Here is a 27,197-nt window from a genome sequence, read left to right on the forward strand (position 1 = left end):
TAAGTCTGAATTTGGCAATAAGAGGTTGATGATCTGAGCCACAGTCAGCTCCTGGTCTTGTTTTTGTTGACTGTATAGAGCTTCTCCATCTTTGGCTGCAAAGAATATAATCAATCTGATTTCAGTGTTTACCATCTAGTGATGTCCATGTGTAGAGTCTTCTCTTGTGTTGTTGGAAGAGGGTGTTTGCTATGACCAGTGTGTTCTCTTGGCAAAACTCTATAAGCCTTTGCCCTGCTTCATTCTGTACACCAAGGCCAAATTTACCTCTTACTCCAGGTGACAGCTAGTCTAGCTTCCTTACTGTTCTCCTTCTTGCAGGGGAGGAGGGTGCATCAATAAACATCAGCAGTTTGTACTGTAGATACTTCAGTCCCTTGAATTTGTATTTTCTAATCTTTGGCATACAAAGGAAAAGATAACATGAAACCCGTTCTTTTATCATGGCAAGATTTGCTCAGCTTGCAGTATATCATTCCGCTAATTGCTTGTTCAGTATGGAAATGGTAGGGTGCGTTACTGCTTGAAAGTTGGGGCAGATGATAGACAGCGAGGTTGCTGCACGCTCTGCTCTAAGTGGAAATCAGATGTGGAGTGATTAATTGTTCTTAGGATTGCGTTGTCAGTCACTCAGTTCTGTCTTCCTTTGTAGTTAACAGCCTCAGTGTTTGTGCCAAGGTACTGTGTGGTATATGTAATGAATGGTCTCTAGGAATGAAGTGGATCTGGCATAGTATGTAAGGCTTTTCATGGAGACTCGAGCAGAGATCCTCATTATCAGAGATCTGCATTTTCAGACAGAGGAACTTCATTCAAGAACAGTGAACCCACCTAAAGTATGTTGGGTGAAAGCAGTGTGATCTAGCCTGGAAGAATTGCCCCCACTTTACACCGTGTATACACAGGCATGATGCTCGGAGATCTCAGCCCAGTACAGTTAGGACTAGATCTCTGACTGGAGCCTTTGCCTCAGTCTAGGCTGAACAACTGAGATTTCACTGCACTAGGCTGACTCCATACAAAAAAATTATCTGGGTGCCAGATTTCATATTGGGAATTAAGAAAGATCAATAGCAGCACATTTCTGAGTCTTGAGTCTGCAAAATTTTGTAGCCAACCATTTCCTGGAGTCAGTGGGTAGTTCTAGGAAGTTAGGAGCAAAATTATAGTGTCTTGATCTTGCCCTTACTTTACATTTTCTCTGAATTTTCTAGCAACCATTTTGGCAACATTCTTTTATGGTACTTACTTAGTCCTGGCTTCTCCCAGTTTTCCCCCTAGGATTCTATGAAGTTTGAGATTAGGTGCTTGCATCTTCCCTGTGTCCTGCTTGCTATTAGCAACATATTAAATTCTTGTGAAATGATTTAATGAATACATGAATGCCTTCTAGGTCAAACACAGTACTTACTGAATTCCCTCATTGAGAATACAGGAAAAAAAAATAAAGTGATTTTCTTAGAGTCAACCAAGGTCTCCTGCCTTGTTGATTCATTTGTTCATTAACCAAACCTGTATTGGGTGCCAGAAAGAATGAAAAGATTGATTAATAGATGCTGAGATCTTTGCCATATTCAGCGCACATTTGAAAGGTGGTTTGAAGTAAATACAGTGAAAAATAAAGTATGCTCTCCATTTTTAAAGAATCGTAGTCCAGTGAACTATGCAGTGAGGTAGACACAACATTAATTTAAAATGTATTAATTATTATACTGGAGGTGTACCTGTGGTACTGTTACACACAGAGAGGAAGAGGTACCTCTGTCTGAGAGGTTTGGGGAGCTGCTAAGAGAAAGCAAGATAAGAGTTTTAATCTTGGTTTTTAAAGGAAAGCTAACTCGGCAGAGGTGAGGGTTTGAGGCAAGGAGACAAAGTGGGCAGAAAGAGAGAGGCACAGAGGGTCAATGTTCAGTCTGACACAGACCACCATAATGAGTGAATGAGGAAAGATCTGCTTTTCATGGCTAATTAACTTTCCAACGATCCCCTGCTATATACGCACAGCCATTAGAGAATTCTTTTCAGGGTGTTTCCCTATTATAACCATTTGGAGATGTGAGAAATTACATTCAACAGCCCGGAAAACTACCCTCAGAGCTTTCATTAGCATCTGTGTATCATCTCCTTGTACTGGTAAATATCTAGATTCCTATCTCCAGTACCCTGATTTTAATGCTGGCAAAGAAAACCCAAGCACCCATCAGGAAATTAAATATTTATCTTGCATGCTACCATAAACAAAGCTGTTGGAATGGTGCAAATTTTAATGTGATGAGATAAATATCACAGGAGTGGGATAAGATAAATAATGTGTTTTCCCCAGGACATAAAGATGTACTGGCAGTGATCAGAGGACATGTGGGGAGCAGTTTCTCCAGGAATGCCTCACAGGAAGGTGGGTGTGATCTGCTGATGTATTCGGTGGTCCTTTTCCTTCCTTGCTATGTATCAGCAGTGCCTGCTTTCAGGAATCTGGCAATGACTTCATCCCCATGTGCAGGACCCCAAGGTAGTCATGGGGGTGGGAGGTAATCCTCAGGAAAGAGAAGTTCTGGTCCCTCCCACTCTCATAATGTATGTCATTTACTATCTGCTGCTTCTGAAGCCAGAGTGGACACAGGAGAGTAGATACCTTTTTAATTCATTTGGGGCTTTAATCTAGAGCCACTGAAAAAGCTATAGTCCATTCATGCCAAGATAAGATTTTGCAGTGCTCTGATTTCATGGGATTTTGAAGCACTCCATGAAAGGAGTCTGGGCCACTTTAGCTCTGTTCTTATCTTTGAATCTCAATTTACATTTCCTTAAGTAACTCACATGACTACAAAATGTCATGCTTTTGTGCATCCTGTTCTTTCCTGGCAAACTCCTATTCACCTTGTAAAACCTGAATCCCATAGGCACAGAGGAAACTGGAAACTAAACTCCTCTCCCACTCATGTGGAGCATTCTTGACTCAGGTGTGGATGGTAAATGAGGGCAGGGGCAGCGCTTGCCTTGTGAATGGCTCTAACCTCCTGCACTTAGATGAGCTCTGGCATAGATTAGATGTTCAAGAAGTGCTTGCTGAATTAATGAATTATCTGTGTTAGTGTGCTAAGTCGCTTCAGTCATGTCCAACTGTTTGCAATCCTATGGACTGTAGACTGCCAGGCTCCTCTGTTCATGGGGATTCTCCAGGCAAAAAAACCAGAGTGGTTGCCATTTCCTCCTCCAGGGATCTTCCTGACCCAGGGATTGAATCTGCATCTCTTGTCTCCCGTATTGGTAGGTGGGTTCTTTACCACTAGCTCCACCTGGGAAGCCCTATCAATGCTAAATCTTATCCGAAACATGGAGGTTTTACACTTGCCTTTGTGAATAAGCTGCCTTGCCCTTGATGGTCAGGCTTCGGCCATATCAGAAGCAGGAGTGTTTCGCGGAGTTGCCCTGATTTATTCCCAGGTCCCTCATTTATTAAGTTTGTACAGACTCAGGCATCTAAGTGCTCCCCCTGAGATACTGCTGAGGTCTGGAACAACACACGCCCCTGCCTTCTCCCCTGCTCCCTCTTCCTGGTTTTGAGGAATATTGGCTGGATAAAATGTTGCAGCTTTCAAAATGTTGGGAGTGAAGTATCAAAGCCTCTGAATGATGTGCAGAGGTCTTTCCCCCGCAACAGAAAGAAGCAAGAACAGAAGCAAAAGCAAAAATAATACGCTCCCTCCAGAAAAGACACTCAACTGCACTCAGGCTCTGCAAAGGGCAGCAAGGGGACTGGAGTGTGAGACCGGCCTTGTGCCCAGGTGGGTCAGCGTCACCAGTGGTGAGACAAGGTAGGAAAGGGAGGGAGTGAAACCTGGGGCTGCAGGAAAGATTTCTGGAAAAGGAGATGGGACAGAGCCAGGCTTGAAAAGAAAGGAAAGTCTCATCTCATCCATAGATTGATGGAATTGTTCTATAGGAAGGACTGAAGTCTGGGAACAAACATTGAAGGCAGGCAGGGTGGCGTGATTTGTCCCTAGGAGAGGGTTGGAGCATGCGTCCTCGCCAGCAGGCAAGAAACAAAGTTAGAGGTGGAGACCAAGGCTTCAGATGCCAAGGTCAGCCTTTGCGACTTTACCCAACACAAACCAGACCCCATTCTGGGCTGCCCTAGGCTCCTGTGCCCTCTCTGAGATGGGCTCTTCCGTTGTTTTGGGAAATATTTCCCAAATTTTGGGGAATATATTTGCAGTTGCTTCCCCCCCCACCCCCCCACCGAGTCCTTCGTGTATTCTACCCCAGTGTCCCAGGAGGTTAGTGTCCTCACTTATTTAGGAACAAACACCAGTAACTGCTACAGGCTAAACCTTCATTGTAACAGCCGAAGCCAGTTTCTTGTCTAAAGTATCTAGAGAAAGCCCATAGTTTGTTTTTCTTTCTACCAAAGCTCAGAAATGACCATGGCAGTTCTGGTCTGGGTCCTGTGACGAGTGACTGTGTCTTAAGCCCTGTTTTGATGAAAGGAGATAAGCATACAGGTTTATCCACTCTGAAGGTATTGACAGGAAAATTTCTCTGGCCCAACACTGAGATTCGGTGCTGATAGCAGTGTCCACGGAGCCCCTGCGTGCTAATTCACGGTGAAGCCGAAAAGTGCACGTCGTGAAATGCATTTTCAGATGTGTAGTGTTGTGTGAAACATTATTAAGCACGTATTATTACCTCTGTAGATCTCAGTGGCGGTTTAACTATTAGAGCATTTCACAGCATATATAATATTATCAAAATGAATCAATACCTTTGCCTCGAGGCTGATTCCTCAATTACTGGAATTACCAGTTGCTAATTGGAATGCTTTTTACACTCTGCCCTCCTTTCAGACTGTCTGCGCTGCCCATGTGAAGGCAGCCAAGGAGCACAAATAAATTGAGCATGAACAATTAGACGATTCAACTTTGGGTGATCTAAAGAGATGCAAGATGCCGCTACATGGCATCATGATTCTGAATCTCTGGGCTGAGGAGTGACTGGCTGACTGAATCTCTTCCTGCTAGCAGGAATGCAAGATGGGTTTTTGAAAGACCTGAAGCAGTTCTAAAGCCTCCAATGTTTTCAAATGGTAATGAAGAGTTTCACCAAGATGCTTTACATAGCATGGTTACAGAGCACCAAGATGCTTTACATAGCATCAGCCTGGAAGCTACTCAGTGGGACTGCCATTTAATGCTGTTCTCCTTAGGCAGGAAGGATCTGGCTTTGAATGGTGATTGAAGGATCCTAAGCTTTATGACTCCTGGGAGAGATCTCACTTTACATTCTCCTGTGGACCAGTGCGTCTAGCCAGAGGTTTCCCTGTGATCAAACATGGCTGCAGCAGCCTGGAGACCCCTGTCTTTAGCTCTGACTTAACTTTTACATTGAGACCAGTTTCCTGCCCTTTGAGGAGATTACAATCGCAGGTGCAAAATAACTGAGCTCCAGTAAACAAAGAAATAAATGTGACAGTTTTCGGTGAGTCTCTGAAGCAAAGCAAATCTGGGATCCTTCACTGACTAATAACCAAACGTGTCAATGGCTTTTACTCCTCCACTATTATGAAGTCAATATTTTCTGGCAGGTCACAAAGCAACTAGATACTCAAAATATAATCCAAGCTGGTGAAAACTAAAATTTTGTCTATTAGGATTAACAAACTGGGAATAAAGGTTTAAGTTTTTATTTTTGATGTCCTCATCATATTCCTAAGGTAATTGAAACTCAGGGAAATAGCAGTGTTTGTTGGGCTGGATTAGGTGGCTCAGTGGTAAAGAATCGGCCTGCCAATGCAGGAGACACAGGTTGGATCCCTGTGTTGAGAAGATCCCCTGAAGGAGGAAATGGCAACCCACTCAAATACACTTGCCTGGAAGATCTCTTGGACAGAGAAGCCTAGCAGGCTATAGTCTAGGAGATTGGAGAGTCGGATATGACTGATCATAGTGTGCAGCAGTGGTACAGACTGAAATGTTAACCAAGGTTAAACCAGGAAAAGGAATGAAGGCTTCCCAGGTGGCTCAGTGGTAAAGAATCTGCCTGCCATTGCAGGAGACCCTTGAGACTTGGGTTCAATCCCTGGGTCTAGAAGATTGTCTGGAGAAGGAAATGGCCCCCAAGTTTTATTTTACTTTCTTGGGTGTGTGCTCAGTTGCTTAGTCATGTACAACTGCTGCAACCCCACGGACTGTAGCCCACCAGGCTCCTCTGTCCATGGGATTTCCCAGGCAAGAATACTGAAATGGGTTGCCATTTCCTTCTCCAGGGGATCTTCCTGACTCAGGGATCGAACCTGGGTCTCCTGCATTGGCAGGCAGACTCTTTAACACTGAGCCACCAGAGAAGCCCTTTATAAAAGAGTAAAATGCCCAGTTCTAAAACCTTGGAGAAAAATGTAAACTCTTAGCCATCTGATTATCATAATTGAGAATTCCAAATGGTTCTTTCAAAATCCAAATGGGAGAAAATGCACAGGATTGTTTTCCAGGGAAAGAACACGGTCATTCATACAACATGTGAACAAGGAAGCTGTTCCTTGGTCATTTCCTGGGTGCACTCAATTAATTACTGTGAACTGAGACCTGGGCTCATTATGCACATGGATAAGATGTTGACAAATGATGATGATGTTGTTTCTCTCTCTCTTTTTTTTTCTTTGCCTGTCATCGACAGCAAGGCCAATTAGTGCATTGGGCTGCATCAGGAAAGTGTGAGCTGAAAGAGGAGTGACATTCCGGAAAGATTTCTTTTCAAGCTCCGTGTCTTTAGGAAGCTTCCGTGCAGTGACCTTATACTTGGAATTCAGCTTTCAGCTGGTATATCCAGCATTAAAGGTGACAGGGAAAATAAAAGTCTTCTTCGAAAGATTGTGTGTGCCTTTGGCAAAGGTTATAGATGTGATGTCTTTGAACATCCTTCTTCATGATGGCTCTGTTGCTGAAAATGGGCAGAGAAGAGAGGAAGTCTGCAGTGAGCTAAAGCTGTTTTCAGGGTAATGATTGTCAAATCCTGTACCTCTGAAATGCAGAACAATATGGGTTTTATATTTACATCTAAATACCTGGTTTGTTCACTATCTTGTTCCTTCCATCTCCCACCCTGTCAGATCTTTGTCAACATAGGATAAACAGGAGAAAACATGTTAAAAAAGTAAAATACCTCAGCTTCATCTAAGCTATTGATTTCTGAGACTAGAAGCAACTCATTAAATCTTGCTGGTCCCAGAGATCCCCCCTCTGCTCACCTTGGTTTTTTTTTTTTTTTTTTTAGCCAGTAATAGTAGAAGGCAGAGGACGACATGTGCCTCTTTCAGGCCTCCATGCCTATCTGAAGGGATCCAGATGTCTCGAAGCATGACTGGTTACAGGTCATTATCATTATCATTATTTCAGCAATTATTCATTCGCTGTCTGGGGTGGTTTGCAAACTGGAGACAGGGACAAGAAATGCTCAAAAAATATATTTAGATTTATTGTCCTTCAAATAATTTGCTGCTCACTAGCGTGATCCTCTCTGATTACTCAGGCCATTTCTAGAATATTCATAGTGTTCCCATCTTTCCATTGACTAACTCTAGTTGTATTTCCTCCTTTAGGCTTTCCATGGCTACCTAGGCTAACATTCTTGTGTAGTTACATAATTCAGTAGAACACATGTTAAAATGAGACCTTTGCAGATACATAGGTGACATGTCTGCTAATAATGACCTATTATTAATATATGCCTGTAAGCAAGTTTCTTACACTTATAAACATAGTTCTGAATTTCTGCGGTCAGTTGGCATCATTACCAGCTCATTCTACGTTGTCCTCTTTATAGAAGGACAATAACATGAGCTAGAAGTCTTTCCCTTATAATATTCCAAGTTCAACTTCATTCCATTTGTAAGATTTGGACATTCAAGAATCTCATTCAGGGACTTCCCTGGTGATCCAGGAGTTAAGACTCCACACTTCCAATGTAGGGGGCACCAGTATGATACCTGCTTGGGAAACTAAGATCCCACATGCTGTGCAGTGCGGCCAAAAAAATATTAAGACATTTAAAAATCTCATTCAGTGTTCTTATTCACCCGTGGCAATTACAGGCAGAAACATGGGCAGATGTGAAGGTCATAGCAGCCTTATAGGGTGCTAGAAGCAGCCCTTAGAAAGGAGTGAGGTAGTGGATAGCTTCAGCAGGTTCTTTCCTGTGATTGCTGATGTTTTTAGCTCCTTTGGAGTGAACATCTTTAATCTCTTGCTTTGGTGCCACAGATGGTGAGATTCTATGCACAGGTTTTCCGACTTGGGGATTTTGCTAATGATTTCCCTGCTTTTCTTTCCTTTTTTTTTTTTTTCCTGGAAAGATATTCTAATGGTTGTACAAGCCTCTAATTCCTATATACAAATATTTTTGCTTAGAGGAGCTGGAGGGTCTTTAGTTCCTTCACCAAACCTTGAAGGGTACAAAGCCTGGATACCTCCCTAGCAAAATAGTGGTTAAAAACCCACCAACGCATAAGGCAATTGTGAGAACGGAATAAAACCATGCATATGAAGTGCCTGGCATGACACCCAGAACTCCACAAACAGCAAATTCCTGTTTTATTTCATAGTATAAAAAGCCCTAGCGCTAGCCCACAAAGACTCAGTTTATTAATACAGTGCTCATTTCAGTTATAGTCAGACCATAGCACTGAATAAATATTTATTGATAGGGTAATTCCTGAGTTTGGCTAAGGTAATTTCTAGCATATCTGCTACTGTCTTTCATGTCACAGGAAAAGAGTCCTGGGGGAGTGTTACAATGACTCATTGTAAAGCACTTTAATAATTCTTAGATTTTGGAACAAATAGTCCTACATTAAGGCTAATAATATGTTTCCTAAAACCAACGGCATAATTACTATTGCTATCTTCTAACATAAAATGTGGGATATGTGCTTAGTTGCTCAGTCATGTCCAAGTCTTTGTGACCCCATGGACTGTATGTAGCCCACCAGGCTCCTCTGTCCATGTGGGTTCTTCAGGCAAGACTACTGGAGTTGTTCAGCATACCTTCCTCCAGGGGATCTTCCCAACCCAGGGATCGAACCCAGGTCTCCCGCATTGCAGGCGGATTCTTTACAATCTGAGCCACCAGGGAAGTCCCCAAAACATGGGATATAGCCGTGGATTTAAGGTGTATGCAGGGTAAAGGCAGCTGGTCCAACAACCAGTTTGGAGATGGAGGTGGCCTTTTGGGCATGCACAGACATCATTCTATTATTCTAGTCATTAGTCAATACAGAGAACAGTAGAAATAAATTGTTACTTTTAATTTCTCTATAGACGTGATTCCTTTGTGTTTTATAAAATGGAACAACTATGATTTGAACTAACTTCTTTAAAGGGTCTGCATTTAGAGGTCATTAATGGGGTACATCAAAGCCAAGTGTTGGGGTTAGGTTACCAAGAATAATACTGTCTTTGTTGGGAGTAGACTTTTTGGTTTGTTTGTTTAAGCTGAGGTCAAGTTCCCCTGGAGTAAGCTTTCTGAGGGAGAACCACCTTTCATTTCTCCATATGTGTGTGTGTTGTTTGGCCTTGATGTACTGTCCTCAAAGACATATCATCTCTGATCAGCACCGTTCTCTGTCGGCTGTCCTGCACAGAAATACCATGTCTAAAACATAGTCTTGGGAGTCAAACTGACTTGGTTTAAATACTGCCTTTGCCAGTTAATAGCTGTGTAACTTTGGGCAAGCAATATAACCTCTCTGTTAGTCATCTAGAAAAAAGAGAATGTGAAAATAAGGATAGCAACCATGTCAGAGGGCTACTAAGAATATAGAAGATATTTATTGAAAGTCTTTAGCAACATCTTCCACATAATAAGTCCTTTAAAAGTATTAGTATGTGTTGTTATGGTAGACACTACATCTAAGAAATAGCTTATATTCTTTTATAAACATTTGACATGTTCTAGTAACTTGCCAGTCACGTAGGAAGATAAAAATGTGGGTAAGTGTGGTCCGCAGTCTCTAGTCTTCTGGGGTCACATTTACTGGGGCGGGTGTGTGTGTGTGTGTGTGTGTGCGTGCGCGCACGTGCATGTGCCTGCTCATTCAGTTGTGTCCAACTCTTTGTGACTCTGTGGAGTATAGCCCACCAGGATCCTCATCCAGGGGTTTTCCAGGCACGAATATTGGAACAGGTTGACATTTCCTACTCCACAGCATCTTCCTGACACAGGGATTAAACCCACATCTCTTGTGTCTCCTATACTGACAGCCATTTTTTTATTAACCACTGCACCATCTGAGAAGTCCAGGGAGGATATGAACTGCATGTAAAAACTGAAAATACAAGACAGAAAATGTTAACTACTTTACATTTTAATAGGGAAACAGAAATTTGGGTGCATGTCAAGGAAAAATCAATGGAGGAATGTCTCAAAAGATGGATGTAGTTTAGACATGCAGAGATGACCTATGCTGCTGAGACAGGAAAAGGCCTTTGGGCAAAGGGATTGGAGGATTTAAATGCATCATTGCATAGAAACAGAGGAGCATTCATCTGGAGAACCTGATTCCTTCTGAAGGGCAATAGGACAAAAAAATGCACCAGAAAGATCAAATAAGCAGCAATGGATTTTAAGTGTTAACTTTGGACGTTAGGGCTTCCCTGGTGGTTCAGATGGTAAAGAGTCCACATGCAATGTGGGACCTGGGTTCGATCCCTGGGTTGGAAAGATCCCTTGGAGAAGGGAACAGATATCCACTCCAGTATTTTGGCCTGGAGAATTCCATGGACAGAGGTGCCCAGAAGGCTACAGTCTGTCAGGTCACAAAGAATCAGACATAACTGAGTGACTTTCACTTTGGAAGTTAAGGAACAGGCTGCTATTAAAGTAACCCAGAAATTATGAATGTGTTGGATCGAAAATACAGTGGACACAGTGCCTGACACAAATGAGTACTCAATATTGTGTACTTTTCGTCACTGGGTCTATTTACATTACCCTTGGTATACGTGAGATGGTTAATCTTATATGTCAACTTGACTGGCTGTGGGAAACACAGTTTAAACATTATTTCTAGGTGTGTCCTTGAGAGTGTTTCTGGATGAAATTAGCATTTGAATTGGTGGATTCGGCAGAGTAGATCCCTCTCCCAATGTGGATGAACACTGTCCAATCCCTTGAAGGCGGTGATAGAACCCAAAGACAAAGGAGGGATTTTCTTCCCTTTTTTCTCTGCTTGCTGCTTGAGCTGGGACATCTCATCTTCTGACCCGAGTCTGGAACTGAGACTGTTGGCTACCTTGGTTCTTGGACCTTTATACTTGGACTGGTTTTCCTGGGCTTCCAACTTGCAGACAGCAAGCTGTGGGAGTTCTCAGCCTCTAAAATGGTGTGAGCCCATCCCTCATGATAAATCCCTAGGTAGAAAATAGATGACAGAGACATAGATAGATCTAGACACAAATATAGATATAGATAGAAATCCATAGACATCCTATTGGTTCTCTTACTCTGGAAAACCCTGGAAAACACATTATCTCATTAAGTTACCCTACTTATCCTGTGAAGTAGATATTACATCTGTCTCCATTCTACAAATAGGAAAATGAAACTTAAAGACCTTCCTTACATGCACAGGTAGTAAGTGACGGAGCTGATATTTGAACCCAGAAAGTCAGAAAACATCTCAGCATGCTGTGTATATCATCCCATGATCTCTGTGCTTTGGGAACCAGCAGCCTTAAAACGGATGGACATGCAGAATATGTTGTATGCATGTGACAAGAGCTATAAGAAGGCTCTGCAGAAGGGTCCATGAGAGAACATGAGAAGATAATGGGTACATTTCCGAATAAGCTGAGAGGGGCTTCCCAGGAGCAGTGACACTACAGCTGAATCTTGAGGACTGGTTAGTTCTTGGCATCTGTGAGCATGAAGGAGAAGGATGGGGCCAGAAAAATAAAAAATATCAAGGGGGCATGCTCATGCATCCTTAGTAGCAAACTCAGTCATCGGGTATCAAAACATACATGATCTGTGCCTTTGGTATCTATAATTTCATAGCTGCAAAAGGGTGAAAGAAAAATGCACAAAATGCTTATCTGAAACATTGTCTTAAATTAGGGAAAATAGAAATTATATAAAGGTACAACAACATAATTTGTATAAAGTAACACCTGTTGAAGGCAGGAGGAGAAGGGGACAACAGAGGATGAGATGGTTGGATGGCATCACTGGCTTGATAGATATGAGTTTGAGCAAGTTCTGGGAGCTGGCGATGGACAAGGAAGCCTGGAGTTCTGCAGTCCATGGGGTTGCAAAGAGTCAGACATGACTGAGCAACTGAACTGATCTGATAGTCATTAAAAGGAAAGATGGGTATACATCTACAGACCATCACTAAGTGACAAAGAGGTAAAGAATTTTGTGAATGTAAAACTGGACACAGACATGCTGTTGGCACAGAGAATAACCTGAAAGGATTTCACCAAAATATCAAGTGATCATCTCCAGATAGTGAAACTGGGGGGGAAGGATTTTAGTTTTCCCTTTCCTTTTCTGAATAGCTTGCATTTTTACAATAGACATGGGTCTCCAAAATTCAAGTATAGGAAAAAAAAAAAAAAGAACAAACCAAGAAACTTGAAAGACCAGAAAACTTAAATGTTAAGCAAAAGAATTACAGAATAAATCTGTTGGCATGAGGCAAAGAAAGTGGAAAAAACAAAGACTGAAAGAAAAATAGCACTGCTGTGCTCCATCTCCTTTTTATACACTTAACTGATGACTTTGGTGACAATGGGATTTAAGGAGTTGATGTGGTTCAAGGCTGTGAAAGATCATCTGTTCAGGAGATTGCAGAGCTGTACTCCCACCAACTTTTAATTCTTCAAGGCGGTGTTACTCTTGTGGGCCCAGTCATATTGTTGAATCACCGTGTGTTGCAGGGTGGCAGGTGTATCTATCCTTTAGCCTTCGGGTTGAACATGAAACTCCAATCCTTTGGCCACCTGATGTGAAGAGCTGACTCATTTGGAAAAGACCCTGATGCTGGGAAAGATTGAGGGCAGGAGAAGAAGGGGATGGCAGAGGATGAGATGGTTGGATGGCATCACCGACTCAATGGACATGGGTTTGGGTGGACTCCAGGAGTTGGTGATGTACAGGGAGGCCTGGTGTGCTGCGGTTCATGGGGTCTCAAAGAATCGGGCATGACTGAGCGACTGAACTGAACTGAACATGCAAGGCTTGTGAGAGCAAAAACCCTACACCAGGAAACACTGGCAATGGATTGCCTCATCTGTTTACCTAAATATGCCATTAAACTATTTTCTTCATTGTAAACTGGGAGGTGAAAAAAAATTGGGAGCCCTACCTAAGGAGTTTATTTTATACAGTCCACTATTTTTTGAAAAGAGTAACTGGCACTCAGAGAAGTTTAAAGGTTTCCCAAAGTCATATAGCTCATTGGATAAGTAAACCAATCACTTATTAAAGTATAAATAAGATGAATAGACTTACAGATTATTATACTAAGTGAATTAAGTCAGACAGTGAAAGACAAATATCATATTACTTATATGTGGAATCTGAAAAAAAAATGATACAAATGAACTTATTTACAAAGCAGAAACAGACTCACAGACTTAGAAAATAAATTTATGGTTACCAATGGGGGAAGAGGAAAGGAGGGAAGGATAAATTAGGAGTTGGGGATGAACAGATATACACTACTGTGTATCAAATAACAAGGAATTAATGTATAGCATAGGAAGATATATTCAGTGTCTTGTAATAACTTACAATGGAAAAGAATCTGAAAAAGAATATATATAAGTATATACCTTTATATATATATCAAACTGAATCATGTTGCTGTACACCTGAAACTAACACAACATTGTAAATCAGCTATACTTAAATAAAAATAAACTAGAAATAAAAATATGGGCCAAAAAACCAAAAATAAAATGCAAACATGGACTTACAATCAAAATAGAAGAGCACAGAGCAAAGAAATTGAATTCTGGAAATGATCTATTCTGACAAAGTATGTTGCCTCACTGCTTTTCAAGGAAACTGTCTCTCTCTATCTGATACTGATTACTAGCAATAGAATTACCGGCACCTATGGGCACCTAAATGAATATTTAGAAATTCAAAGTGTTAGCCTAGGGCATCCTATGGTAGTTTTTACCTACATGGTCATCTAGGTCTTATTTTTTTGTTTTTGTTCTGTAACAGTCTCTCTGTAGAGAATCTTAATCTTCATGGCATTGTCTTGTGTTGGAAGATTCAGTTCCAACTATTGATTAGTTGTGATATTTATGTCTGTGTTTGTCTTCAGAACAGCACTGGGATGTTGTGCCCATGATGGCCTTACTTCAGGCAGAGCTGCCAGTCAGTGACACGGATTAGACCACTCAGAGTGGAGGCAATTTGAGAGATAAAGTGCTCACTTCGAGAGGCGGCTAGTGTGTTTTGTGAGGCTCAAGTTCATTTTCCGCTCTATGACTTATCCATCTTTCACATCGTAGGCCACTCCAAGTCTCTATTAGAGCTAAACTACACGTTGGCCCTCTGTCTCCCTCTCATCCCACAGCTGCTTTGTCTTCTCATTCCTGCAACCCACGTGGCTGGGCTGCATGTTAGCCCACTGTGTTTCTTTGACTAGAATGATGAAGAAACGGGAATGGCTCCTGTGGGAAACTGACTGATGTTCCTCCCGCATCCTAATCCCTAGAATCTGCGAATGTCACCTTAAATGATGTGAGGTTACACTAAGGATCTTGAGATGGGGAGATTATTCTGGACTATCTGGATGGGCTCTAAGTGTAATTCTAGCTGTCTTCATAAGAGGAAGCAGGAGATGGCAGTAAGAGGTTGGAGTGATGTGAGGAAGGGTTCATGGCAAAGGGACACTGTTGGCCTCCAGAAGCTAGAAAAAGCAAGGAACCAGATCATCCCCCAGAACTTCTGGAAGGAACACATGTGCCAATACCTTGGCTTTACCCTAGTGAACCTGAACTTCAGACCTCTGGCCTCTGTAACTGTAAGAGAAAACAGTTATGTTTCCAGCCTCTCAATTTGTGGTATTTGTTCACAGCAGCAGCAATGAGAAACTATCCCAGGTCCTTCATAGGACAGTGCTCCCCGTACTATCTGCATGCACTTCTAACCTGGCAGAAAAGTGCATTTGTGGTTAATTTCCATCTGATACTGGTAGCATATCTTTGTTTTTCTCTCTTTATACTTATATTTTTTGTCATGAGATTTTAGTTCCCAGACCAGGGATTGAACCTGTGCCCCCTGCAGTGGAAACACACAGGAGGAGAACATGGAGTCTTAGAAAGCAATGCTATTTTCTCAAGGATGCATCAGTAGTAGGTGACAGGGTATCGGGGGCGGGGGGAATCCTGTCTTGCTGCTGCCCAAACTGATGGTCTCTCTCTTACACAAAGCCCTTTCCCTAAATCTGAATGTCCTCCTTTGTGGTGAAGGAAAAGCAAGGAGTCCCCAGACTCCTCTCTAGTGTGTATTTAGCTGTGTAAAATGTCAGTAGGACCATGACTCTGGTAGTGATGAACTGTTTACTTAGAAATGCTGGGAGATGAGGCTGCTTGGAATATGTCAGTCCCCCACTCCCTAATGATGGAAATAAAATCAGAAAGACAGAAATACTATCTGAAAACATTATTTCACCATGTGACCTCTAAGGTTGCTGAGAACCGGATGCATAAAAGAATCTTTCAAGAGATTTGAGTCACTGTCACACTTTTATAATATTTATGGGAATACTTTTGTGTTATTTAACTGCATTTTTCCCCCTTTTTATACTTTTTTGTTTCCATTTTAGGTAGAACTATCCTTTTTAATCTCCCTCCTCCATGCCCAGCCACAAAGTAAAGCTGGTATGAATCTATTTTTGGTATTGATAATGATAATGCCTAATATTTATGAAGTGCTTATTATGTACTGGACTTGGTGTTATCTTGCATAAACCCTGTATTTTAAGCTTCACAGCAACCCTATGATTTAAGTACTTGTTTTACTGATTATCATTATGAAACTCAGAGAGATTAGGTAAATTACTCAAGGCCACAATGCCTAGTAAGAAATAGAACCAATAGTTGATCAGGGTCATTTCATTTTTAACCTCATAGGCTTTTCTGAGAGAACTATATTCCATCTCATCCACTTCTAGGAAATACTACCTTCCAGCCATTTTGTTTCTGCTTAAAAATCATATGAGTTCTCTGGAGATCTATAAACTCCACTGCAACTCCCTAATCTTGCTCACCCTTTTGGGTGAGATTCAGGTACTTCCCAATTATCCCAACATCTTCTTCCTGTTTTTCTTACTGAGGTATAGTTGATTTACAATACTATGTTAGTTTCAGATGTATAACACCATGATTCAGTTATACATATATATTACATATATATAAATGTATATATCTATATTCTTTTTCCCTATTATTTTCCATTATGGTTTATTACAAGGTATTAAATAGAGTTCCCTGTGCTATAGAGTAAATCCTTGTTGTTTATCTATTTTATATGTGATAATATGTGTCTGTTAATCCCATACCCTCGATTTATCCCTTTCCCACCTTTCCCTTTTGGTAACCATAAATTTGTTTCCTATATTTGTGAATCTGTTATGCTTGTAAATAAATTCATTTGTACTGTATCTTAGATTCCATATAGAAGTGATAACATATGAGATTTGTCTTTTTCTGACTCACTTCACTTAATGCAATAATCTCTAGGTCCATCTATGTTGCTTGCTGGCCCCAAGTCTATTGGCACTCCCATTTCCTGGCATAGTTCAGCCTTTCCAAAGAATAAAGTCTCAGTTGCCTCAACCGCATCAGTGTGTAGACTTTCCCTGAAGATCTATAAAGTCAGACTTGATAGTCTCAGGCAAGTGGAGAGGGCTTCATGTGGATAGAGACTTGTGTTGTTTCCATCTACAATTACAGCTTTGCTTTATTTTTTAATAACCTCTCAAAACCTATCATCAACTGTCTAATCTTTAACAGTGCACTTCCCTTCTCTATCCCTCATTCCAACCCCGCTGCAAAGGTTGGAACTCACTGGATTAAACAGAATGGGATAAAAACAATGACTTGATGATGACGATTTAGAAACTGCATTCTATTCCTCTTAGAAAACTGGCCCAGTTTTCTAACCCTTGGAAACTCATGGGATGATGAGTGAGAAAAAGTTTTTTCTGATGAAGGGCAAAATCAAGACTCAGACTTGCTTATTCACTTGAGGGGGGTCTTAAAGACCCCATTGTCCTCTACAACACATAAAATGTTCTTTTAATTGAGCCCCACATTCACTATCAAGAAGAGTGAGTGAAAGATGAGAAATAAAATGCTTCCATTCTTTTCCACTGGCTATTACCTCGGTAATGACACTAATAAAAGTGGCATTAGAAGGAACTGGGAGAAAAATCATCGTTACTCTTGGACCCATAAGAAACAAAGATTCAAAAGGTTATTACAGGTAATAGATTCACATTTTAGCATGTGAAATGATGGTGGGCTTACATCACGTGCTTTTGGCATAGAGATGATTTTCTGGTAGGAGTCTCAGGCTGGGTGAATAGAAGAGGAATCTCTGGGTCAGGTCTGGGGGCCTTGTTCCAGTCCTGGGCCTTGGAGCAGGGTCACACTATAAACAACAATTCCTCCTCAAATGTGTTCTGAAAAGCCCAGGGAAAATCAGTTTCTCTGCTTGCAGAATCTCAGAGGACAGGGAAGAAAGACAGTGCGAGATGAAGACAAGGTGAACTAATGAAATCCATCTAGCCTGAGTGAACACGCTGTCTAAAAGCTGTTTCAGGAATCTGAGTGCAAATTCTCTTTAGATGCCTCTGTTCACATTCAGGCTTAGGTTGATGCATTATGTTTCTGCTAAAACCTGAGCTTACCAAGCCATGAGTTTAAGTAAGCAAAATATTTTCATGCTTACCATAGAAATGAAGGGATTTTAAAATGGCTACCACCACTTAACCAAAAACATACATTTCAGTGGTTCAATTTATGTATGAAATTGTTATTGCCTCTCTGAGCATTTTAAGTTATAATTACCTTTACTCTGAATTCTAAGAGAGGAAGAAAAGTAGGAAAATAGGATATCCCTCAAATGCTTTTTTTTCTAATTTATTTTTTTATGAAGGATAATTGCTTTACAGAACTTTGTTGTTTTCTGTCAAACCTCAACATGAATCAGCCATAGGTATACGCATATCCCCTCCCTTTTGAACCTCCCTCCCTTTTCCCTCCCCATCCCACCCCTCTAGGTTGATACAGAGTCCCTGTTTGAGTTTCCTGAGCCATACAGCAAATTCCCGTTGGCTGTCTATTTTACATATGGTAATGTAAGTTTCCATGTTACTCTTTCCATACATCTCACCCTCTCCTCCCCTCTCCCTGTGTCCATAAGTCTATTCTCTATGTCTGTTTCTCCATTGCTGCCCTGTAAATAAATTCTTCAGAATAATTTTTATAGACTCTGTATATGTGTGTTAGAATACGATATTTATCTTTCTCTTTCTGACTCACTTCACTCTGTATAATAGGTTCTAGGTTCATCCACCCCATCAGAACTGACTCAAATATGTTCCTTTTTATGGCTGAGTAATATTCCATTGTTTATATGTACCACAACTTCTTGATCCATTCATCTGTCAATCAGATCAGATCAGATCAGTTGCTCAGTCGTGTCCGACTCTTTGTGACCCCATGAATCGCAGCACGCCAGGCCTCCCTGTCCATCATCAACTCCTGGAGTTCACTGAGACTCACGTCCATCGAGTCAGTGATGCCATCCAGCCATCTCATCCTCTGTCATCCCCTTCTCCTCTTGCCCCCAATCCCTCCCAGCATCAGAGTCTTTTCCAATGAGTCAACTCTTCGCATGAGGTGGCCAAAGTACTGGAGTTTCAGCTTTAGCATCATTCCTTCCAAAGAAATCCCAGGGCTGTTCTCCATATTTAAAAATGCATTTCATATTTTAAAATAATCATTTCATATCCAGATTATAAGAGATATACCATATAGAAATAATGCAAAAAATAAGCCAAATAAATATTAAGCAAAAATTCAATATATTAGTACTGACATCAGAGAAAATTGATTTGAATATAAAGTTTTCCAATATGTGATATGCATTATGAAGTTGTATTTGATGTTCAAATGCACTCTTTGGTCCCAGAGATCCTGATATTAAAATAAGTGTAGACTTATGATTCTAATTTTGTTAATTTGATTCTTGATGAATCTGGCTAAAGGTTTGTCAATTTTATCTTCTCAAAGAACTGGCTTTTAGTTTTATTAATCTTTAGTGTTGTTTCTTTCATTTCTTTTTCATTTATTTCTGCTTGGATCTTTATGATTTCTTTCCTTCTACTAATTTTTATTTTTTGTTCTTTTTCCAGTTGTTTTAGGTGTAAAGTTAGGCTGTCTATTTGATGTTTTTCTTGTTTCTTGAGGTAGGATTGTATTGCTATAAACTTCCCTCTTAGGACTGCTTTTGCTGCATCCCATAGGTTTTGAGCTGTTGTGTTTTCATTTTCATTTGTTTCTAGAAGTTTTTTGATTTCCCTTTTGATTTCTTCAGTAACCTGTTGGTTATTTAGAAACATGTTGTTTAATCTCCATGTGTTTGTGTTTCTTACAGCTTTTTTTTTTTTTTTCTTACAATTGATATCTAGTCTTATAGTGTGGTCAGAGAAGATGCTTGATAGAATTTCAGTTTTCTTAAATTTACTGAGGTTTGATTTGTGACCCAAGATGTGGTCTATCCTGGTGAATGTTCCATGTGCACTTGAGAAGAGGGTGAATTCTTCTGCATTTGTATGGAATGTCCTCAAGATAATCAGTGAGATCCATCTTATCTAATGTATCATTTAAGACTTGTATTTCCTTCTTAATTTTCTGTTTTGATGATCTGTCCATTGGTGTGAGTGGGGTGTTAAAGTCTCCTGCTATTATTGTGTTACTGTCAATTTCTCCTTTTATGTCTATTAGTGTTTATCTTATGTATTGAGGTGCTCCTATGTTGGGTGCATAGATATTTACAATTGTTATGTCTTCCTCTTGGATTGATCCCTTGATCATTATGTAGTGTGCTTCCTTATCTCTTGTAATCTTCTTTATTTTAAGGTCTATTTTGTCTGATATGAGGATTGCTACTCCAGCTTTCTTTTGCTTCCCATTTGCATGGAATATATTTTTCCATCCTCTCACTTCCAGTCTTTATGTGTCTTGAGGTCTAAAGTGGGTTTCTTGTAAACAGTATATATATGGGTTCTTGTTTTTGTTTCCATTCAGCCACTCTGTGTCTTTTGGCTGCAGCCTTTAATCCATTTATAATAAGAGTAATTACTGATACGCATGTTCCTATTGCCATTTTCTTAATTGTTTGGGGTGGATTTTGTAGATCTTTTTTCTTCTCTTGTATTTCTTGACCATATAAGTCCTTTTAGCATTTGTTGTAAAGCTGGTTTGGTGGTACTGAATTATCCTAACTTTTGCTTGTTTGAAAAGCTTTTGATTTCTCCATCAATTTTGAATGAGATCCTTGCTGGGTATGGTCATTTTGGTTGTAGATTTTTCCCTTTCAGTACTTTAAAATATATCCTGCCATTCCCTTCTGGCCTGCAGAGTTTCTGCTGAAAGATCAGCTGTTAAGTGTATGGGGTTTCCCTTGTATGTTACTTGTTGCTTCTCCCTTACTGCTTTTAATATTCTTTCTTTGTTAGTCTTTTTGATTAGTATGTGTCTTGGCACGTTTCTTCTTGGGCTTATGCTGTATGGAACTCTTTGTGCCTCTTGGACTTGATTGACTGTTTCCTTTTCCATACTGGGGAAATTTTCAACTATAATCTCTTCAAAAATTTTCTCATACCCTTTCTTTTTCTCTTCTTCTTCTGGGACCCCTATAATTCAAATGTTGGTGCATTTGATATGGTCCCAGAGGTCTCTGAGACCGTCCTTAGCCCTTTCTTTTTACTTTATTCTGCTCTTCAGAAGTTATTTCCACCATATTATCTTTCAGGTCACTGATTCGTTCTTCTGCTTCAGATATTCTGCTATTGATTCCTTCTAGAGTATTTTTAATTTCAGTAATTGTGTTGTTTGTCTCTGTATTTTTATTCTTTAATTCTTCTAGGTCTTTGTTAATTGATTCTTACATTTCTACATTTTGTTTTCAAGTTTTTGATCACCTTTACTATAATTATTCTGAATTTTTTTTCAGGTAGTTTATCTATTTCCTCTTCATTTATTTGGACTTCTGTGTTTGTACTTTCTTCCTTCATTTGTGTGGTATTTCTCTACCTTTTCATTATTATTATTATTCGTTACTAATATTATCTTTCATCACTATAATACATATACATATTCAATATAATAATATTCATTATTAATATTATTCATTATTGTTATTATTATTTTTAACTTACTGTGTTTGGGGTCTCTAGGGTCTTGGAGTCAGTGCTCCCACTCCAAAGGCTCAGGGCTTGATCTTCAGTTTTATGTGGGTCTATATATTTTTTTCTGCTGGTCAGGTACTCCTGTCTGCTCTGAGCTGGTGTTCTGCATGCACTTCTGTGTCTGAAGGTGTATTCTTGATGTGTCTGTGGAGAGAGATGTATTCCACGTACACCTACTCCTCTGCCATCTTGTTCCTCTCCTTTTTTTTTTTTTTTTTTTTTTAGCTTTTAAATTTAGAATGAAGGAATACTTATTAACCATAAAATTTCACTTCACTATTTTCCCCTGAGATTCAATAAGAGTTCCTTTATGGCCTCTACCTACCATTAAGGAGCAATAGAAAGGTCCCTGTTTAGAATTAAGGTCTCTAGAATAGATCTATTCTGCTCAAATACCCAGTTATTCAGACCTCAAATCTCAATATTGCTCTTTACTTCTTTTGCTTTAATACTTTTCATCCATCCTTTCAGCAAATCTAACCATGTTTTAGCATTTCTACTATTATTCTGCCAAAGTCCATGCTGCCAGAAGGTCCTTTTTAAAATAAAAGTCAAATCAACTCTTCCCTCTTTTAAGTTCTCTGATGGCTTCCCAACCCACTTAGAACACTCTTTAAAGCTCTTACCATGTTCTACAAAACATGCCTTCTGTATAACTGTCACTGCATTGTCTAATACTCTTCCTCTCACTTACTGGGTTCCAGCCACACTGACCCCCTTGCTCATCCACAGGTTTTGTCTCAGTCAGGATGTTCCCCATATTGGAGACTCCACCCAGTTCTCCTTCCCTAGGCTCCTTGAAAGGCTTGTCTTGGGCAATAGCCTCCTCAGAGAGACTTTTTTCACCACCCTGTCTAAGAAGACCACCCCTTGACATTCTTCATCCTCTATCATGCTGTACTTTCAGTGACTCATCTCTACCTGCCCCTATGTTTTATTTTAGTTGTTACCATCAGTCTCTGTCATTAGATTGAGAGCTGTGGGAGAGGAGGGATGTGCTTTTTAAATAATTATTTTTTACTGTGTTGGGTCTTTGTTGGCATGGTGGCTTTTCTCTAGTTGTGGTGAGCAGGGGCTCTTTTCTAGTTGTGGTCCATGGGCTTCTCATTGCAGTGGCTTGTTGCAAAGCATGGACTCCCGGGCATATGGGCTTCAGTAGTTGTGGCATGTGGGCTCTGTAGTTGTGGCTCCCAGGCCCTAGAGCTCAGGCTCAGTAGTTGTGGTGCATGGACTCAGTTGCTCTGCGACATGTGGGATTTTCCTGGATCATGGATCCAGTCCGTGTCTCATGCATTGGCAGGTGGATTCTTTACTACTGAGCCACCAGGAAAGCCTGGCTTTTGTTGATTTGATTGTATTGTTTCCTATACATTTTCAGTGCCTGAATAGTCTGGCAGAGAAGAAGCACAGCATGGATAAATTAATTGGGTCATTACACCTCATTTGGTTTTAGTTGTTTCATTTTTAGTCTTAGATTTAAAGATTTCGAAGGTGCAGTTTTGATTTGATGTTCTGGAGCTCTGTAGCCTTCATATTGTTCACTACTCTGATGCACAGACATTATAAAAATGTAACAGGTACAGATTACTAAAAAGAAAAGTGTTAGTTGCTCAGGTGTGCCCAACTCTTTGCGACCCCATGGACTGCAGCCCACCAGGCTCCTCTGTTCTTGAGATTTTCTAGGCGACAATACTGGAATGGGTCATCATATCCTTCTCCAGGAAGAAAAGATCCCCGGAATGGGGATCTTCCCATGCTGGGGACTGAACCTGGGTCTCCTGCACTGCAGGCAGATTCTTTACTGACTGAGCTACAAGGGAAGCCTATTTCCTACAAGCCAAATCCTATTTCTAAGAGATAGACGTGATTAATGTTTTTGTGGACAATTTTGTGCTGTGTATGTTTGTGTGTGTTTAGGGATCTCAATTCAGTTCAGTTCAGTTCAGTTGCTCAGTCGTGTCCAACTCTTTGCGACCCCATGAATCGCAGCACGCCAGGCCTCCCTGTCCATCACCAACTCCCGGAGTTCACTCAGACTCATGTCCATCGAGTCAGTGATGCTATCCAGCCATCTCATCCTCTGTCATGCCCTTCTCCTCCTGCCCCTAACCCCGCCCAGCATCAGAGTCTTTTCCAATGAGTCAACTCTTTGCATGAGGTGGCCAAAGTACTGGAGTTTCAGCTTTAGCATCATTCCTTCCAAAGAAATCCCAGGGCTGATCTCCTTCAGAATGGACTGGTTGGATCTCCTTGCAGTCCAAGGGACTCTCAAGAGTCTTCTCCAACACCACAGTTCAAAATCTTCAATTCTTCGGTGCTCAGCCTTCTTCACAGTCCAACTCTCACATCCATACATGACCACAGGAAAAACCATAGTCTTGACTAGATGAACCTTTGTTGGCAAAGTAATGTCTCTGCTTTTGAATATGCTATCTAGGTTGGTCATAACTTTCCTTTCAAGGAGTAAGCGTCTTTTAATTTCATGGCTGCAGTCACCATCTGTAGTGATTTTGGAGCCCAGAAAAATAAAGTCTGACACTGTTTCCACTGTTTCCCCATCTATTTCCCATAAGTGATGGGACTGGATGCCATGATCTTCGTTTTCTGAATGTTGAGCTTTAAGCCAACTTTTTCACTCTCCACTTTCACTTTCATCAAGAGGCTTTTGAGTTCCTCTTCACTGTCTGCCATAAGGGTGGTGTCATCTGCATATCTGAGGTTATTGATATTTCTCCCGGCAATCTTGATTCCAGCTTGTGTTTCTTCTAGTCCAGCGTTTCTCATGATGTACTCTGCATATAAGTTAAATAAGCAGGGTGACAATATACAGCCTTGATGTGCTCCTTTTCCTATTTGGAACCAGTCTGTTGTTCCATGTCCAGTTCTAACTGTTGCTTCCTGACCTGCATACAAATTTCTCAAGAGGCAGATTGATCAGGTGTTCTGGTATTCCCATCTCTTTCAGAATTTTCCACAGTTTATTGTTATCCACACAGTCAAAGGCTTTGGCATAGTCAATAAAACAGAAATAGATGTTTTTCTGGAACTCTCTTGCTTTTTCCATGATCCAGCGGATGTTGGCAATTTGATCTCTGGTTCCTCTGCCTTTTCTAAAACCAGCTTGAACATCAGGAAGTTCACAGTTCACATATTGCTGAAGCCTGGCTTGGAGAATTTTGAGCATGACTTTACTAGCATGTGAGATGAGTGCAATTGTGCAGTAGTTTGAGCATTCTTTGGCATTGCCTTTCTTTGGGATTGGAATGAAAACTGACCTTTTCCAGTCCTGTGGCCGCTGCTGAGTTTTCCAAATTTGCTGGCATATTGAATGTAGCGCTTTCACAGCATCATCTTTCGGTGTTTGAAATAGTTCAACTGGAATTCCATCACCTCCACTAGCTTTGTTCATAGTGATGCTTTCTAAGGCCCACTTGACTTCACATTCCAGAATGTCTGGCTCTAGGTCAGTGATCACACCATCGTGATTATCTGGGTCATGAAGATCTTTTTTGTACAGTTTTCTGTGTATTCTTGCCATCTCTTCTTAATATCTTCTGCTTCTGTTAGGTCCATACCATTTCTGTCCTTTATTGAGCCTATCTTTGCATGAAATGTTCCCTTGGTATCTCTAATTTTCTTGAAGAGATCTCTAGTCTTTCCCATTCTGTTGTTTTTCTCTATTTCTTTGCACTGATCGCTGAAGAAGGCTTTCTTATCTCTTCTTGCTATTCTTTGGAACTCTGCATTCAGATGCTTATATCTTTCCTTTTCTCCTTTGGTTTTTGCTTCTCTTCTTTTCACAGCTATTTGTAAGGCCTCCCCAGACAGCCATTTTGCTTTTTTGCACTTCTTTTCCATGGGAATGGTCTTGATCCCTGTCTCCTGTACAATGTCACAAACCTCATTCCATAGTTCATCAGGCACTCTGTCTATCAGATCTAGGCCCTTAAATCTATTTCTCACTTCCACTGTATAATCATAAGGGATTTGATTTAGGTCATACCTGAATGGTCTAGTGGTTTTCCCTACTTTCTTCAATTTAAGTCTGAATTTGGCAATAAGGAGTTCATGGTCTGAGCCACAGTCAGCTCCTGGTCTTGTTTTTGCTGACTGTATAGAGCTTCTCCATCTTTGGCTGCAAAGAATATAATCAATCTGATTTCGGTGTTGACCATCTGGTGATGTCCATGTTTAGGGGTCTAGTGTTCCCAATAGATGAAGTATGGACTGAAGACTAGAATGCCTGCTTTGGGGGTTCTAACTTTTTCATTTTGGGGATTTATTATATGTAACTGTGGCTGAGCTATCTACCTTCTCTCTTCCTCAATTTCCTTATATGGAACATCATAATCATCATCCCTAGAGAATAGGAAGTATCTTCTATTTCCTCTGCATTACCCAAACCATAGAGGATAAGATTGAACACGTGAGATAATTTAAATTCTGTGTGTATGTATACATGTATGGAAGTGTGAAAGTCCTTGGGTAGGGAATGCAGAAAGATTACAAAGATAGAATTTCAAGAGCCTTCTCAGTTGAATGTTTTTTGATGTCCAAGGAATTTATAATACTGGCATATCTTTGTCAACTGATAAAGCCCTCTTTCTGAAAATGCTGAAAGGTGCAAAAGATGCTCTCTTCTTTCCAGTTTTTGCATCTAGGCCTCAGTTTCTTCTGGCAGGTACATCTTTGACTAGGGGTTATTCAGTCCATTCCTGGGTCTGGAACATCCTCTGGGAAAGGTAATGGCAACCCACTCCAGTACTCTTGCCTGGAAAATCCCATGGAAGGAGGAGCGTGGTAGGTTACAGTCCATGGGGTCGCAGAGTCCGACATGACTGAGTGACTTCACTTTCATTTTCACTATTCAGTCCTTAGGGCCAGTGCTTCCTCTCCATATGCCAACTCTTGTGTGGACACACATGAAAGCCATGCTTGATGTTAATTCACAAAAGCACCTCATAGGGGCTGCCAGCCCTACACCTGGAAAATGATTGCCAGGCTGAGATTGACTCCAGACAAAAACATGGTTCTGGTTAATTTGAAGGCTTTTTAAATTGTGCTCAGGGAACGATAGATGGCTAATGGAGAAAGTGAATTTATTAATTTTTAATTTTCTTAAGCTGTGGCTCCTTATTAAGAACTCTCTTATGTAAAATATGCTGGGATTGTTTGGAGATAGCAAAGCATTCTTGCACTGATAATCTTTACACATTAAGTGCTCCTGGTGCTGGGGCTTTATTGCAAATCCATGCTATCCAACCTCAGCTGCAAGAAGTCTCTCAAATCATCCACAACCCTTATTCTTCTGATCTTAGCCCTGCTGCTTAAACACTGGTCTCCACAAAAGACCCCACTCCTCACTTTCTAGTTTTTTAAGGATATATTTAGTAAGTACCCATCATAATCTAGGTATCATGATAAAAAGGACCCAAATGAGTAGTACACAGTCCCAAGATATACTTCAAATAATCTGCATATTTACATCTTTTGCCTCAGTTCTGCTAAAAAATATATCCTGGAAGCCTCCTCTTCAATTAAATAAAAGAAATAATATATGTTTCTTTTGGGGCAATTTTTAAAATTACATGTATGAATTATGACAGAGTCCTTAATATAAATGTGTCAGACTCTGTCCTAGGTCTTTTGGATACCACAAGGTTGAAGAGAGGCCAAGTCCCTATTTTTTAGAGATTAAATTGCA

General features: G+C 40.5%; 2 long non-coding RNA genes across 2 annotated transcripts in view; both read left to right on the forward strand.

The window, feature by feature from the left end:
- Positions 1 to 9,300, forward strand: part of LOC129636942 (uncharacterized) — a 53,809-nt gene extending 44,509 nt beyond the window's left edge. The window contains exon 4 of the long non-coding RNA XR_008707224.1: positions 6,670 to 9,300. This is a non-coding gene — a long non-coding RNA (uncharacterized LOC129636942). The remainder of the gene's footprint in view (positions 1 to 6,669) is intronic.
- A 9,001-nt stretch (positions 9,301 to 18,301) lies between these two features.
- The window catches only part of LOC129636944 (uncharacterized), a 205,376-nt gene continuing 196,480 nt past the window's right edge, over positions 18,302 to 27,197 (forward strand). The window contains exon 1 of the long non-coding RNA XR_008707228.1: positions 18,302 to 18,371. This is a non-coding gene — a long non-coding RNA (uncharacterized LOC129636944). The remainder of the gene's footprint in view (positions 18,372 to 27,197) is intronic.

Source organism: Bubalus kerabau, chromosome 22, assembly GCF_029407905.1.
Source record: "Bubalus kerabau isolate K-KA32 ecotype Philippines breed swamp buffalo chromosome 22, PCC_UOA_SB_1v2, whole genome shotgun sequence".
Taxonomy (NCBI): domain Eukaryota; kingdom Metazoa; phylum Chordata; class Mammalia; order Artiodactyla; family Bovidae; genus Bubalus; species Bubalus kerabau.